This window comes from Staurois parvus, unplaced genomic scaffold, assembly GCF_062004578.1.
Source record: "Staurois parvus isolate SC_StPar_1 unplaced genomic scaffold, SC_StPar_1.0 ptg000903l, whole genome shotgun sequence".
In the NCBI taxonomy this organism is placed as follows: Eukaryota; Metazoa; Chordata; class Amphibia; order Anura; family Ranidae; genus Staurois; species Staurois parvus.
In genome coordinates this window covers 1,855,170-1,873,650 of record NW_028318699.1, presented here as the reverse complement: position 1 = coordinate 1,873,650, position 18,481 = coordinate 1,855,170, and positions in this window count along the sequence as shown.

The following is an 18,481-nucleotide window of genomic DNA, read 5'->3' as shown; positions in this document are numbered from 1 at the left end:
CAGGAAGGAGGTCCCTGGACAGCTCTGGTCACTCTATTGGGGGGTTGCTGTGACCTCGCTGTATTAAAGTCTTTCATTATCTGCATTCACTGCAGTAATTGTCAGAGTGCTGAATAGAAGAAGATCCAATAAGAAAAAAATTAGTGAAAAAATAACTCAGGTCATATTGTAATTATAAAAACGGACCTTTCCTCTTCAATTTGCAGTGCTGTAATTTTCTGTAAAATGCAATATGGTGACCTGGAGGCTTTCTGTACACAGATGGTCTACAGAACACCCCCCTGAAAATGTAATTTCCTGCTTGAGTGATTGGCTCACTGATTTTCCAAGAAATCTGCATTAAGATACATTTTTGGCATCCCCTACAACAAAAATATAATTTTTGGTGAGATGGTCCCAAACGGAAATCACATCTAAAGGGATGCAGACCCTGCCACTTTCCTCATTGGAGTCCGGCAGGTGCAGCAGCTGATTGATAATTATAAAGCCACTCCCGTGCAGATTCACTCAGCCCATGGACACAGAAAAACTAACATCTATTACTCCATAATAACAAAAGGTAGGCATCTGCAACAAGCTTTACATAGATCACCGAGAGGGGAAGGGTATCTTCTCACCAAAAGTGGAGTTACTCTTTAAATTTTCCATCATGATTAACAGTTCTCTTGCTAACAATAACAACCCATTTATTACATTTATTACCATGAATGTTCCCGGTGTGACATCTGTGATTGTGTTTCTTTAGAAAAGAGGAAGGAGGTTTTTGTACGGCTCTGTATCACTGTGTGAGAGGGAGCTCATAACCCTGCTGACAGAGATATCTTCCTTCATCATCTTCAGTTGCTCCATTAATAGTTAATTTGTATTCAGTTCCAGATCCGGAACCACTGAACCTGTCCGGGATCCCAGATTGCCGAATGCTGGCATCATAGATAAGAAGCTTCGGAGGTTGTTGGGGCTTCTGTTGGTACCAGGCTAGGGAGCTGGTGCCAAAAATAGTTAGGCTTGTACTGGATGTACATGTGATGGTGATTGTCTGTCCCGGGGACACAGAGATAGAATCCGGAGTCTGAGTCATCACAATCTCTCCACAGGATCCTGAGGATGGGAAGAGACATATTGATTATTGATCAATGTCTGGATATCTTCCTATCAATCCTGATGTGTGTATTTATTGTACAATGTATAGATGTATGTGCAGAGGAGGATGGAAGGAGCCTCATCTCTCACCCTGAATAGAAATGAAGATGACAGCCAGCAGATAACTGGGAGAAAGCATCTTGATGTTTCTGGAGGGTCAGATCCAAACTAGAAGACGTCTCCTGTACAATGAGATATATAGAGAGAGTGACAGGGGAGGTGTTCCCCCCACACACTGTGTATGCAAATACTGGGGAGATGGAAATGAGAATTCTCAGATCAGTGATCTGTGCTAGAAACACTCCAGCGGGACTCAGCTACATCTGATCACAAGAAAACATTATATTCACCTCTGTTCAACTAAACCAGTGGTCTCCAAACTGCAGCCCGAGGGCCGGATGTAGCCCTTTGCTTCATTTTATCCAGCCCTTGGGGCATAATTCCCTCACTGTCTGCAACAGTGGGGCATACAGTTGTGACCAAAATTATTCAACCCCCACTGAAATTGAGTGTTTTGGCCAGTTTGACATTGCTTTTGATCATTCAGTCATCTTGCTTACATTTACATTAAAGAGGCACTTGTAGGTCAGACAAATATAACATAACAGTTATAATGAAATAACCACAAATGTCTTTTCTGTGCTCACAGCATTATCAGTTTTATTCAACCCCCAAGTGACATTCAATCTTAGTACTTAGTACAGCATCCTTTTACAGTTATAACAGCTTTTAAACGTGAAGCATAGCTTGACACAAGTGTCTTGCAGCGATCTACGGGTATCTTCGCCCATTCTTCATGGGCAAAGGCCTCCAGTTCAGTCACATTCTTAGGCTTGCGCACTGCAACTGCTTTCTTTAAGTCCCACCAGAGGTTCTCAATCGGATTTAAGTCTGGTGACTGCGATGGCCACTCCAAAATGTTCCAGCCTTTCCTCTGCAACCATGCTCTAGTGGACTTGGAGGTATGCTTGGGATCATTGTCCTGTTGAAAGGTCCAACGTCTCCCAAGCCTCAGGTGTGTGACGGACTGCATCACGTTTCCATCCAATATCTCCTGGTACTGAAGAGAATTCATGGTACCTTGCACACGCTGAAGCTTCCCTGTACCTGCAGAAGCAAAACAGCCCCAAAGCATGATTGACCCTCCACCATGCTTCACAGTAGGCAAGGTGTTCTTTTCATCATAGGCCTTGTTCTTCCTCCTCCAAACATAGCGTTGATCCATGGGCCCAAACAGTTCTAATTTTGTTTCATCAGTCCACAGAACACTATCCCACAACTTTTGTGGTTTGTCCACATGGCTTTTGGCATACTGCAGTCGACTCTTCTTATTCTTTGGAGACAGCAAGGGGGTACGCCTGGGAGTTCTGGCACGGAGGCCTTCATTACGCAGTGTGCGTCTTATTGTCTGGGCTGAAACTTCTGTACCCACATCTGACAAATCTTTTCTCAGTTCCTCAGCAGTCACACGGGGACTTCTCTCCACTCTACGCTTCAGGTAGCGCACAGCAGTCGAAGTCAGCATCTTCTTTCTGCCACGACCAGGTAGCGTTTCAACAGTGCCCTTTGCCTTGAATTTGCGAATGATGCTTCCTAAGGTGTCTCTTGGTATGTTTAACATCTTTGCAATCTTCTTATAGCCATTGCCCTTCCTGTGAAGAGAAATCACCTCTTCTCTTGTCTTCCTGGACCATTCTCTTGCCTTCACCATGTTTGTAACCACACCAGTAAATGTCTAGAAGGAGCTGAGTATCACAGTCATTTTAAAGCTGCCTAATTGGTGCTTATTATGCTTGATTGCTGCTCGGTGACATCCACAGGTGTTTTCAATACCTGATGGAAAGCACCTGTATGAACCTCTGTTCTTCAGAGTGGTAGTCTTTAAGGGGTTGAATAATTGTGGCAATGAAGAAACCACATAAGAACCATTTACTACTGTATTACATAAACAATTGATGTCATTTTAGTTGCATTTGGGTAGTTACAACGTCCTTGTAGGATTTGATTCTGAATACAATTCCAAATGTACACTATAGTCCCTAAACCCCTTTACAGCATTGGGGGTTGAATAATTTTGGTCACAACTGTAGTTCCTGCCACTGACGCCAACAATGGAGAACTATTCCTCCCACTGATACCGATGATGGGGCACTATTCCTCTGACTGATACCAATGATGGGGCACTATTTTTACCGCTGATACCAATGATGGGGCACTATTCCTCCCACTGACGCCAATGATGGGGAGTGATTCCTCCCGTTAATACCAATGATGGGGCGAGATTCCTCTCACTGATACCAATGATGGAGCACTATTCCTCTCATTGATATCAATAATGTGATACTATTCCTCCCACTGCCACCAGTCATGGGGAATTTTTTACTGCCACTGACAGAAGGAATTTTCTACTCCCACTGACCACAGTTTGGAGACCCCTGACCTAAACTAAAGGGTCTAATTATAGAAAGACAATCAGTGTACAGCTGTGACAAGCATTGGCCCATCGTTGACAAATTCTGGCCATATTTTTCCTAATACAGTGTTTTCCTATGATTGTCAGCTCCATCTAGTTGCCATAATGCAGTTTATTTTCTGAAACAATTATGGCCACTAGATCTTAGAGCTTACAGTAATAAGAAGTCACTGTATTAATAAATTATATCTAGAATTCGTCAAGGATGGTCCAATCTTTGTCACATTCATGCAACATTTGTTTTAAAAAATAGACCCCGAGGGGGCGTGTCCAAGATGGCGATCGGACCAGTCGCCTGAACTGGAGCTCCGACGGCTCATCTCTTCATCCACAGGCATCCACCGGCATCCACCATACATCAGAGGGCGGGGGTGAGTGTGAGACTCACCGGTCCCAGCGACATCCCTGCTGGGCAGCTTCGGGCGCTGTTGGCGCCACTCGGAGGCGGTGACCGGGTGCGGCCTTGTTGCGGCCGGGTGGAGCCGCGGAGTTCACCGGCATCCAGCATACATCTGAGGGCGGGGGTGAGTGTGAGACTCACCCGTCCCCGCGACATCCCTGCTGGGCAGCTTCGGGCGCTGTTGGCGCCACTCGGAGGCGGTGACCGGGTGTGGCCTTGTTGCGGCCGGGTGGAGCCGCGGAGTCCTCCGGCTCACATCGGGCCGGTCGGTGGTGACAGAGCACGCGGTGCAGAGGTGGGAAGGGGGAAGACTGGTCACCCCCCCTCCCACTCGTTCAGTGAACGATCCGCCTGTCGTCCCTCCGTTCCAGACGGGACGACAGGAATATAAGTGTCACCCTCCCTCCCCCCATATGTGAAACAGGGGCGGTGTGAAGTAGTGAGGCCTAGTGAGCCCAGGATCTCTCCCATCAGGGTACAGGCTGAGTGCGTTTTCAGTCCAGGGAGACACTTCATACTTGAGCACATTCCTTCTCCCACGGAGAACTGCCAGTACTTCACGATCCATTGGGTCACCCCCCACACAAACCCAGGAAATATTGGCATATTGTAGAGCCATATAAGGGGAAGGCTGTGGTAATCCCTGTATCCGTAAGTCCGCACAGCAGAAACCATTGACCCCCCCTGTTTTGCTTATCCTTTCCTGCACGCTGAGGCATATAGTGCAATTCTGGGCCTGTTGTAAACTACCTATTCTCATTTTCACATATCTGTTCTGGGGGATCCAGCTTGACCCCAAAGAAAATGGCAATATAATACCGTGAGCCTTGACACACGTAGGTGGGGCTACGCAATCTTCACAGAGAGGCGACGCAAACATGGGGAAGGCAGACAGGAAAGCTACTACTCCTCGCTCCAGATCCCCTCGCCGTACAGGTGGTCCTGCTAATCGCAGTATCCCGGAGCTATTCCGGTCTCACACTCCGGATCACGCAGAATCCTCTTCTATTGCATCACCATTACATTCGCCTACAAAGGAGATTCCATCACAGTCTATTAGTTTGACAACAGTTGCCACAACAGCGGCCATACCTGGACATGTCGAACCTCCCCCTCTCACCATCGGGGATTTGAAAGCGGTTGCATCAGATATTAAAGGGACTCTTTCAGCGGCAATAGCTGAGCTACATATTGACCTGCAGGCAGTGGCGCATAGGCTGGACGCAGTGGAGGATAAAGTTAGTATGCAAGGCCTTGCTATTCATGAGGTGCGCAAGCAGGTTGACACGCACACAATGCACCTAAGAGAGCTCGATCGTCATATTGAGGACTTGGATAATAGGGGAAGACGACATAACTTGCGGGTGCGCGGTGTACCGGAAGCAATAGAGTCTGGCCAGCTCGCCCAAGTTCTTTTAACCATCTTTAATGATCTTTTGGAAAGACCGCATGAATCTCCTATTGAGATCGAACGTCTCCATAGGGCCCTACGTCCCAAAGGCAGAGACACGGACCCACCGAGAGATATAGTTTGCTGCCTAGTCGACTTCCGACTTAAAGAGGAAATATTACGTAGAGCTCGGGACAAACAGCGCTTGTTTTACCAGGAAACGGAAATTAAATTATTTCAGGATCTCTCCCATCTCACTCTGCAACGTAGGAAAGACCTGCGCCCCTTACTAGATTTACTTCACTCTAAAGGTATCGCCTACCGTTGGAAGTTTCCGTTTGGTCTTGCTGCAACACATATGGGGAGATCAGCTCTCATGAGATTTCCGGAAGACCTTGCACCATTCTGTGAAACCTTGAATATCCCTTTACCGGATATACCTAACTGGTCCAGTGTTTCTTCTTTACAATTGCAGCTAGATGAAAGCCCCATGGAAGCACAATCTGCTGGCCACTTATCTGGAGAAAGACGACGCAAATCTTCACACCCAGCTTCAACTTCCCCGGTACGAAGAAGGCTTATTAATGATGACAGTTTACCAGCATCGCCTGCACACCGCAAGGCGCGTCATGAATGACCTTTTCCCGTTTTCTGATATTCATGCTCATGAGTATAAACACCCCCACAGTCTGAGGCTGCTTTACTAGTGAATCGAGTAGGTTTTGTTATTTTTTATCCACGGTTCCTTTATGTGACATAACTAACATCACCTGTACTTCTCAAGGGTATGTGTATCACATCAAATTGCCAAGCTTCATACAGTATATGTAATATGTATCAATCATATATATTCGTTTTGTAGGCATGTAAGTGCTGAGGTATCCTTATTTGTGTTATGAAAGAGAGATGTTGGGATCTGTGGAGCTATTGGTTGTGTACCTGCTGGTATTGAAGGGCTCTTTTTTTGCTTGGCTAGTGCGCAATACTATGGTTCTGAAAAGCTATTTGTCTTGATCTTGCAGATAAATTCTCCATAAGCCTTGAAATGCCTCGGGACTAGCCTATACGCTTGTACATACCATCTTTGGTGGGACGGGGGATGGGGGCTTATGCGGATCAGTAGTGTACCGAGATGTGTTTATCTCTCCTGAAGCATCCTAAACAATAATACCATAATCTGGATTCATGAGATTTCGTACCATCTTGGTGTACTGCTGTACGTGCTTGCCTCTGACCCTTGTCTCTTAATTAGATCAATGCTAATGTCATATTAATAGTCTATTCGCATTATTTATTTGCTCTCCTTACATTATGTTCGTCTTACAAAACTCTTGGAATACCTCTATCTGCAATTCAGTTTATGATATGTTACATACCTCCTAACTAGATGTGAGTACTGTGGTATTTTTGATTTGGAGTATGAGCCCATACTATATGATTTTCACATGTATAGTTCACTCCGTGGATGGGTGCAATTTGGCCCTATACATTTAGCTGCTCTACTTTGACGCAGACTCGTTGGGCCACAGATTATAGATGCTTCTTCCCCAGCAACCTATCTCTGTTTTGTAGGCGATGGGGTGTTCAACACTACTTAGGATCCCTCAGTTGGGATTATTACTTACATTATCTTTGGAAAACGGTTTCAGGAGATATTTGGCCCTTGGCTTACATCTCAGTTTCGGCATAAGGGATTTTGTTGCTCCTGCCATGCACTTTTTCATGTACAGTAGCTATCTTTATCCGAAATTGATATGGCCTATGCAGACCCTTTTCAAGTGACTCGAGTGTTTATGTGGTACGGTTTAAAGTATCTTTTAGGAAATGACAGATCACAGATTGCATTGTGTATGACTCGTGATAACATAATATGTATATGGTAAAATAGGCTACGCTCAATTGCATAACGTATTTCCAATGACTGTCCAAGTTATGTCATACAGTTTTCAATATTGGGTCTTCTCCTTTGGCATACATTCACTTTTACACCTATTGTTGCACATCACTGTTTACGAGCCTTGATAGGGTCCAAGTGACTACCTACAACATTGAGTTTATCATGATGTTGCATATAATACTTTTAGCATACATCCCTCCCCTGTTACACTCCACTTATCTCTCGATACAAGTTAGCCACTTCCCACCTACGTATATGTGTCAAGGACACATCATATTGGATCATTCCCCCTCTACACCTTTTATTCAGGAGAGTTAGGCCTCTTTAGAACTATACTATATATTCTTAATACGGCCGTTTCTGGGTTTGACACCTCTCCGACAGTATATTCGAGATTCTCACACAACGTCTTGCAAACAACCATTCCATAGGAGCTTTACTATGAGATAGAAGAGCTGGACTATTCTGCCTCTGGAGTCGAGTTTTAAAGGAAGTTGAAGGAACATAGATTAATACATACATACGGGCATATATGAAACACACCTGACACTTCTCTCTTTTTTTCTACCTAATTTTTTGACTATGTTCCTTTATAATTTAGTTTCTATTTCAACAGTTTAGAAACTCTATATTAATCTTTTTTCTTCTGATACCCCCTTGTCCCCCCCCCCCTTTTTTTTTTTTTTCTCTCTCTCTCTCTCTCTCTTTCTCTCTTCGCCTTTCCCTTCCTCTCCCTGCCTAAGCGATACGTATCGAGTACACTTATAGCCCTCAAGCAACCAGTTCGTGTAGATTTCATAATGGCTAATAAACACGCATCTAAACAGTCATTTCGCACACTTTCCGTGGCCTCTCTCAACGCAAGGGGCCTAAATGTGCCTGAAAAACGCTCGCAACTACTCACTTATATGAAAAGCCTACGTGCAGATGTGATCTTTGTCCAAGAAACTCATTTTCGAGCAGACCAAGTCCCTAAATTCTCTAATGTTAACTACCCCATGGCATTTCACTCAGTTAATGCGGAAGTAAAAGCTAAGGGGGTATCCATTTTGCTTTCTAAAACGCTCCCATTTGAACTTACTGAGTCTCTTGAAGATCCCGAGGGCAGGTTCCTTTTTCTCAAAGGCACCCTCTTTAATAAACCACTTACCCTAGTCAAAGTTTATAGTCCCAATACTGCACAAGTAAGCTTTTTTCGTAAAATCACCAAGTTACTTGCTACATTTCAATCGGGTATCCTGATTCTGGGAGGCGATTTTAATGTGGCTCTGAACCCACTGGAAGATACGTCCTCGGGGTTTTCCTCCATACCGTTCCAAGCACTCAAACAAATTAAAATTGAATTGAAAGACCTTCTCCTTCATGATACATGGCGTACCCTTCACCCTTCAGACAGAGATTATACCTTTTATTCTGCTCCTCACAAACGCCACTCTAGAATCGACTACTTCTTTCTCTCGCAAAAAGATTTAAATACCTTGCAGTCTGCCTCGATCGAACCAAAGATCCTCTCAGATCACCACCCGATTATGATAACTTTGCAATTCCTGGATACACCAGGCATATCCAAAATATGGAGACTGGATCCATTTCTCCTTACGGATTCCTCAGTTACCCTCCAGATCCGTGATTCTTTGACAAACTACTTTCGAGAAAATACATCCTTGGAAACGACCCCTCTCGTACGGTGGGAAGCGCACAAATGTGTAATACGTGGACTTATAATGTCAATCTCAGCTGCGCGAAAACGTCGGGCTCAAGCATCATTTTATTCTTTATTGCAAAAAGTTCGCTCACTTGAGTGCGCACATAAACGATCTATAGCCTTAAGATCGGCTACTGAACTAGATCGAGCACGACAACAACTCCGCGATGTCGTAGAGAAGAAAACTAAGCGTAATTTTACTCTACAACAGAAGCTTTTCTATGAACATGGCAATAAGAGTGGCAAATTTCTTGCCCGGGCGCTACAATCTAAAAAGGCAGCTCGACACATTTATCAGCTCCATTCCAAGCATGGACGCCTACTGAAAACATCATCGGAAATCGCGGCGGAATTTGAAGAGTTTTACTCTAACCTATACAACCTACCTTTACAGCCCAAACCAACAGGTGACATTAGGCCACGTAAGACCATTATACAGGCCTTCCTCACGCAATATCTCCCCAAACCAGTTTCAAGGACACAAGCGAAAGAATTGGAGGGAGCTTTGACGCTACAGGAACTACAACAGGCTATTACACAGTTGAAACCTGGTAAAAGCCCAGGACCCGATGGCTTTATCAACTCTTACTACAAATCTTTTCTTGACATTTTAGCGCTTCCATTTCTACAGGCCTTCAACACATTAGACACGCCAGGACAATCTATGAGTCATCTTTCGGAGGCTCACATTACGGTTATACCCAAAGAGAATAAGGACCAATCTTCTACAGTGAATTATCGTCCGATTTCGCTATTAAATGTTGATCTAAAGATCTTTGCTAAAATTCTGGCTAACCGTTTACTACCTGTTATAGAATCCATCATATCTCCGGACCAGGTGGGCTTTGTTCCGGGCAGAGAGGCCAGAGATAACACAATTAGGGCCATTAATATACATCACTGGCTACTTCAAAAGCGACAACCTGGATTTTTTCTCTCTTTAGATGCCGAAAAGGCGTTTGACAGACTAGCATGGGATTACCTGGAGGCAGTTTTGATTGGACTGGGACTGCCTTTGCGCTTTTTGACTTTTATTATGTCTCTATATATAGCCCCCACAGCGCGAGTGCGCGTTAATGGTCACCTTTCGGACTCCTTCTCAATTGGCAACGAGACCAGACAGGGATGCCCCTTGTCACCCCTCTTATTTATCCTTACATTGGAACCTTTATTGAATTGCATTAAGGATAATGCTAACATCAAGGGGATTTTGATCAATGACAAACTACATAAAGTGGCAGCCTTTGCTGATGACATACTTCTTTTCCTAACAGACCCGCATATCACGTTGCCAAACTTGCTACAAGATTTCAAACTATTTCAGTACTTGGCTAACTTTAAAATCAATTTTTCTAAATCTCAAGCACTTAATGTATCATTAACTCCGGATGTGTTGAAACAAGCGACATCAAATTTTCCTTTTACTTGGCAACGTGAAGCTATCACTTATTTAGGAATCCAATTACCAACACATCTTTCGGAATTATATACAAAAAATTTTCTACCCCTCTTACGTGACATCTCCAAAGACCTACAGACATGGAATAAACCCTGGTTTTCTTGGTTTGGTAGGGCAGCTATACTAAAGATGAACGTGCTCCCCAGAATATTATATCTTTTGCAGACAATACCAATCCAATTACCAAACTCATTCTTCAAATCCTATAGAACGCTCTGTACCTCCTTTCTTTGGTATAATAAACGCCCAAGAATTAGCTTTGCCCAACTCACCATGCCCAAGAGGAGTGGAGGTATAGGACTTCCGGATATTAACCGTTATTACAGGTCCTGTCACCTAGCCAGAATAGTGGACTGGACAACAAACCACACTCGTAAGGTGTGGGTTGGTGTAGAGGCTGATTTCTCAAAGATACCACTATCCACCTCCCCGTGGCTGAAAACCTCTCACGTCCCTTCCGAGTTTCGAGAACACCCACTTATAGGTCCCACTCTCTGCTGTAGTGCTCAGTTGTTCCAGAAAAAAGAACTATCTTCCTTTCCGAGCCCTCTTACTCCGATCAAATTGAATCCGGACTTTATTCCAGGGATTTCTCCGACCTTTCTCGCTGGGTATGGCCGTGATGAGAATCTTACAGTGGGTCAATTCTTCAAAGATTCTAGCCTCTTACCTAAAGAAGACATTGCAAAGACATGGCCATCCATTACACTAACACCATGGATGTATAGACAAATCCACCATTTCTTACGTAACTCCCCACATCTAAAAGACTATTCAAGACTGCTTACTGCATTTGAGAAGCTCTGCTTTACGGACATCCCCCAGCGGCATGTTATATCTAAGCTCTATTCCTATCTTGAAAGTACTAACACATCTCATTCGCGGAAGACCTGTTCAGCCTGGCAACGTGACCTACAACTTCAAATCTCACCAGAGGACTGGGACCACATTTACGACCATATGCATAAAGGCTCCATGTGTGTCTCTACACAAGAAGGCAATTATAAATTATTTTCCAGATGGTACAGAGTTCCGTCTGTGGTTTGTAGATTTGATCCTAACTCCTCAGATCTATGCTGGAGATGTTCCCGGGCAACAGGTACTCATCTACACATCTGGTGGGACTGCCTGCGGCTGCAACCCTTCTGGAGAAAAGTTTTGGACATAATCACACAAGTAACTACATACACCCTAGACTTTACCCCAGCACAGTGTCTACTTCATCATTCCTCACTTTCTGTGCAGACTTATCGTAGGTCGCTTGCTTTACACATGATAAATGCGGCAAGACAGTGTATTCCGATCCATTGGCGATCGGAATACGTTCCCACCATGCGAGAGTGGATTCTTAGGATCATCAGGATCGCAGAAATGGAGGAGATGATTTCAGTGGCAAAAGAACACCCCGAGAGATTCAGGAAGACTTGGGCGTGTTGGAATCATTTCCAAACTACCGATACTTATCATTGTCTAATGAAGGAATGAGCGAGAGGAGATTTGGTGACACGGAAACCCCTAGAACGTTCACCTCAGGAATAGTTACATTACGGGACTTTAACGAAATTGTATTTCTAAGTAAAGATTGAATCTGTCTCAGCCTGGAAGCTGCTAACTGATATGACTGGTTTGGTTATGCCTATTTAGTTAGATACCTCATCCTTCCCCCATTCACCTCCCCCCCCTCCCCCTTTTTTTTTTTTCTTTCTCTCTCTCTCTCTCTCTCTCTCTCTCTCTTCCTCTGTATTCGTCCCCTACGTCCCTCCTCGCCCCACTATGATATTTTTCCTCATACTCTTCCTCCATTCCCTTGCTCGTCTCATTCCCATCTCTTCTTTCTCTCTGTTTCACCTCTTTACCATATTCTAACTAACTATATTTTTCATAAGGTACAGAGTACTTACAGACACACAGGTGTAACAATATTCCTCGAATCTAATCTATAATGTTCAGGTACGGAATCCTAAGACATATATGCCTTGAGTTGACACGACTATTGTTATATACCTCACTGTCCTGTTTCTTTAGATCTCCCTACACAAGGACTATTGTACCCCGTATTTCTATAAATTACATACTGCTAACATCATTGCTATGGGTATATACTATGCCTTCCCCTTAGGACTGTATTTCAGGTTGTGCTACGATTTACTTATATGTCCTGAACCCGTCTGCGTTACGGGAGAACTTGCTTAAAGACTTGCGCGGACTGCGATCCGTATTTGTTTATGACTTGTTATGCCTTTCATATCTCAATAAAAATTTCTTGGAAAAAAAAAAAAATAGACCCCTAAGTGAGAGGGGAGATGTTACACCTCAGAAGTTGTGTATGAGAATTAGACAGAACGAAATATATGTGAACACCCTGGAATATTAAAAAATGACCGGTCAGTAATGTCATATCCAGTTTTTACGTTTATTAAAATTCCATACACAGTCACTAAAAATACACTATAGATTACATGTAAATAACATTATTATTATTCAGGATTTATATAGCACCAACAGTTTGCATAGCACCTTACAACAGAAAGGGAGACAATACAATTACAATACATTTCAGTACAGAAGAAGTAGGAGGGCCTTGCTCATGGAGCTTACAATCTAACCTAACATAGGAATACTCAAACGGGACAAGCGGATGATCTAGCTTCCCACCTCAGAAATACACTAAAACCTTCATATTGGAAGAAACAATCGTCCCCTCCCTCTCTTTAGCAGTATTCTGTCTGGTAGAAACTGACCACTGAATGGAAATGACCAGGGGGCAAAAATCCAAGAAAAGTCCCATATTGTAACAGAGGAAACAGATCTGTATGGAGAAGTCAGAGCTCTGTTACAATATGGGAAGGGACTGATAGGTCATTCAATAATTGCTAAACAATCTCATATTCTGCGATGGAAATGTGTGCCGGATCGTTTTGGTAAATGATGTCACCATATAGAGGAACACCTGTTAGGATGACATCATAATCAGGGTGTTGTCCTAGTGGTGTATCCCGAGGTGATACATGTCTGCTTTAGTCTGAATAATATTCTGTATACGACCACATTTTTCTGTTCCTGTATTCATTTCTCTGTCTGGTCACAGCCCCCCGCCCCCTGAGCAGGTCAAGAGTTCTATACTCCTAAGTCATTATTATTGCCCCCCCCCCCCCCATGATCACAGATATTGGCAGCCATTAACTCCTCAGTATAAATAAGTAACAGTTTCATCTGAAGTATTGATCATTACCTACATTTTTTTCTAAAGAGAGAATATTGAAACCTGAGATATTTCCTCACCACCAAATTTTTGTCTCCCTAATCAATGGTTTTTGTGACTTTCCAAAAACAAAAATTAGCCTCACATGGGGCTCTTTCACATGGGTGGCAGTGCTTATGGTCCTCCGAAAAGTGATCCACAATGGATTGCTTTTCAAAGGATTGTATAACAGCATAAGTCATTTTCAAAAGAATCCTCTATGTCCAAAAATCCAGTTGTGCAATCAATCAAATATATACTACATGTTGTGCTCTTTGTTTCTAAAATCTTTGTTTATATGATCATCACATGTAGACACCCATCCACCGACAGTAATACGCTCTCGGCTTTTTGATAGACTTCACAACAAGGTCTCATGTGCCTGTCCCCTGTAGTGGGGTCACCTATATCACAAGAGTCATGGTTTCCTCCAGGTCAAGAAGATTTCATTAACGAAGAGCACAACATACATCCATATTTTATGCATGATTCTATGTTTTTGTGTATAGATGCATATAATACACGCATGTCCACCAAAAATACTTTATTATAAGATCTTGTTTATGTGTTGTAGTTATGGGTGTGGCTTGTTTCAGATATATGGTGATGAGTTAAACGCATATATTGTATAACATACTTTATTATAAGATTTCATTTGAGTATTGTTCCAGATATATTGTGATGACATAGACGCATACATTCTATGCATGTTCTATGTTTGGACATAAACACATAGGATACACGCATGTCCACCTAATTCAGTTTATTATATGATTGTATGTGATATTGCACAGCACATGAGAATTTATCATCGGAAGATTTAGTACTGCGCAGCACTGAGTCACTTATACTGTTATACTAGCACAGCCACAAAGCAATGCATTAGGACTATGCCATGTGTACATCCCAAACTGGTTGTAATGATAGAATTTATGTGGGCAATTGGGGGTGGTATAACCATAGTTCTGTCACCTGTTTTTAATGCTCTTTGGTCACCTATTTGAAAGAGGCCATAAGACTGAACTCTGTGTGTCTGAACACTTTTCTCTCCATCCCCTGCTCCTGAAATGTGATACTGTCAGAGCTTCATCAATGAGCTTGTATGATCCCCAGTAGCATTGTGGTGATTGAAGCATTTACTTCTGCTTTTCAATTTTTCCTTCATTTCTGGAGCCAGGACAAAATCTGCCACTGGTTTGCATTTAACATAAGCAATATTTCAAGTAATTATAAGACCTCACAAACATGGGCATATGAGTTTATGAATAATATTAGAGATGAGCGAAGAAATGAAAAATTCGATTCGACTGATTCGGCGAATTCGTGGACAATATTCGATTCGAGTCGAATAAATTCGCTGTGAATTTAACTTAAAAAAGGGTGTTTCTAGGCTTCAGAGAGACTTAATATTAGTGCAGAACACTGTACCTTTAATTTAAATGCCCTTGGAGTCTGCTGGGGAAGAGAAATAATACTGTCTGTCAGTATGACATGCAGATGAGTGCCGTCGATCTTAGAATCACTGCACACTTCACTCCTTTGGCCAGTCACGGGGCCAAAACCAGTGTTTGGAGCCACAGTGTGGCGGTGGAGGCAGCAGCAATGGGAGGCCATACAGCAACCTATGACAAAATGGAAACCAGCAGGAGCGTGAGGAGACCTGAAAGTGGCACATGGCAGAGTGGGAGCAATGGGAGGCGGTACAGGGACCCAGGTCACACTGTGGGCCCAGCAGCATCGTGACCAGGCGGTACGGGGGCCCATGGCCGATATGGGGCTTGGTGGCACCTATGGAAGGCCTGTAATCTGCCAGCAACCTATGACAAAATGGACAACCGCAGGAGTGTGAGGAGATTTCAAAGTGGCACATGGCAGAGTGGAAGCAATGGGAGGCCGTACAGGGACCCAGGTCACACTGTGGGACCAGCATCAGCGTGAACAGGTGGTACGGGGGCCCATGGCCGATTTGACCTCATTCATCCCATAGTCCTGCCGACTCACGAATAGCGTGGCCTCCTCAAAGGGCCTGAGCAAGCGCAGGTGTCACACATGAGCTGACAATGGCTGACATCTAAGTTACACAGGGAGTACCTTTATCCGCTTTTAACATCAGGAAATCTGTGATGGCCTTTAGCTGTTCGTAAAGGCGGTCTAACATATGTAGGGTTGAATTACACCTTGTTGCAACGTCACAGCATGAGGAGTCGGTACGGGGGCCCATGGCAGATTACATGTCTGGCAGCAGCAATGGGAGGCCCGTAATCTGCCAGCACCCTATGTCAAAAAATTTAACACACCAGCAGTGTGAAGAGACCTGAAAGTGGCACATGGCAGCAGAGTGTGGCGATGGAGACAGCAGCAATGGGAGGCCGTACAGGGACCCATGACAGACTCTAGACTTGGCAGCAGCATGAGGAGGCGGTATATAGGGGCCCATGGCAGATTAGGGGCCTGGCAGCAGCTATGTGAGGCCCGTAATCTGCCTGCACCCTATGTCAAAAAATTTAACACACCAGCAGTGTGAAGAGACCTGAAAGTGGCACATGGCAGCAGAGTGTGGCGATGGAGACAGCAGCAATGGGAGGCCGTACAGGGACCCATGAGAGACTCTGGACTTGGCAGCAGCATGAGGAGGCGGTATATAGGGGCCCATGGCAGATTAGGGGCCTGGCAGCAGCTATGTGAGGCCCGTAATCTGCCTGCACCCTATGTCAAAAAATTAAACACACCAGCAGTGTGAAGAGACCTGAAAGTGGCACATGGCAGAGTGTGGCGATGGAGACAGCAGCAATGGGAGGCCGTACAGGGACCCATGACAGACTCTAGACTTGGCAGCAGCATGAGGAGGCGGTATATAGGGGCCCATGGCAGATTAGGGGCCTGGCAGCAGCTATGTGAGGCCCGTAATCTGCCTGCACCCTATGTCAAAAAATTTAACACACCAGCAGTGTGAAGAGACCTGAAAGTGGCACATGGCAGCAGAGTGTGGCGATGGAGACAGCAGCAATGGGAGGCCGTACAGGGACCCATGAGAGACTCTGGACTTGGCAGCAGCATGAGGAGGCGGTATATAGGGGCCCATGGCAGATTAGGGGCCTGGCAGCAGCTATGTGAGGCCCGTAATCTGCCTGCACCCTATGTCAAAAAATTAAACACACCAGCAGTGTGAAGAGACCTGAAAGTGGCACATGGCAGAGTGTGGCGATGGAGACAGCAGCAATGGGAGGCCGTACAGGGACCCATGACAGACTCTAGACTTGGCAGCAGCATGAGGAGGCGGTATATAGGGGCCCATGGCAGATTAGGGGCCTGGCAGCAGCTATGTGAGGCCCGTAATCTGCCTGCACCCTATGTCAAAAAATTTAACACACCAGCAGTGTGAAGAGACCTGAAAGTGGCACATGGCAGCAGAGTGTGGCGATGGAGACAGCAGCAATGGGAGGCCGTACAGGGACCCATGAGAGACTCTGGACTTGGCAGCAGCATGAGGAGGCGGTATATAGGGGCCCATGGCAGATTAGGGGCCTGGCAGCAGCTATGTGAGGCCCGTAATCTGCCTGCACCCTATGTCAAAAAATTTAACACACCAGCAGTGTGAAGAGACCTGAAAGTGGCACATGGCAGCAGAGTGTGGCGATGGAGACAGCAGCAATGGGAGGCCGTACAGGGACCCATGACAGACTCTAGACTTGGCAGCAGCATGAGGAGGCGGTATATAGGGGCCCATGGCAGATTAGGGGCCTGGCAGCAGCTATGTGAGGCCCGTAATCTGCCTGCACCCTATGTCAAAAAATTTAACACACCAGCAGTGTGAAGAGACCTGAAAGTGGCACATGGCAGCAGAGTGTGGCGATGGAGACAGCAGCAATGGGAGGCCGTACAGGGACCCATGAGAGACTCTGGACTTGGCAGCAGCATGAGGAGGCGGTATATAGGGGCCCATGGCAGATTAGGGGCCTGGCAGCAGCTATGTGAGGCCCGTAATCTGCCTGCACCCTATGTCAAAAAATTTAACACACCAGCAGTGTGAAGAGACCTGAAAGTGGCACATGGCAGCAGAGTGTGGCGATGGAGACAGCAGCAATGGGAGGCCGTACAGGGACCCATGACAGACTCTAGACTTGGCAGCAGCATGAGGAGGCGGTATATAGGGGCCCATGGCAGATTAGGGGCCTGGCAGCAGCTATGTGAGGCCCGTAATCTGCCTGCACCCTATGTCAAAAAATTTAACACACCAGCAGTGTGAAGAGACCTGAAAGTGGCACATGGCAGCAGAGTGTGGCGATGGAGACAGCAGCAATGGGAGGCCGTACAGGGACCCATGACAGACTCTAGACTTGGCAGCAGCATGAGGAGGCGGTATATAGGGGCCCATGGCAGATTAGGGGCCTGGCAGCAGCTATGTGAGGCCCGTAATCTGCCTGCACCCTATGTCAAAAAATTTAACACACCAGCAGTGTGAAGAGACCTGAAAGTGGCACATGGCAGCAGAGTGTGGCGATGGAGACAGCAGCAATGGGAGGCCGTACAGGGACCCATGAGAGACTCTGGACTTGGCAGCAGCATGAGGAGGCGGTATATAGGGGCCCATGGCAGATTAGGGGCCTGGCAGCAGCTATGTGAGGCCCGTAATCTGCCTGCACCCTATGTCAAAAAATTTAACACACCAGCAGTGTGAAGAGACCTGAAAGTGGCACATGGCAGCAGAGTGTGGCGATGGAGACAGCAGCAATGGGAGGCCGTACAGGGACCCATGACAGACTCTAGACTTGGCAG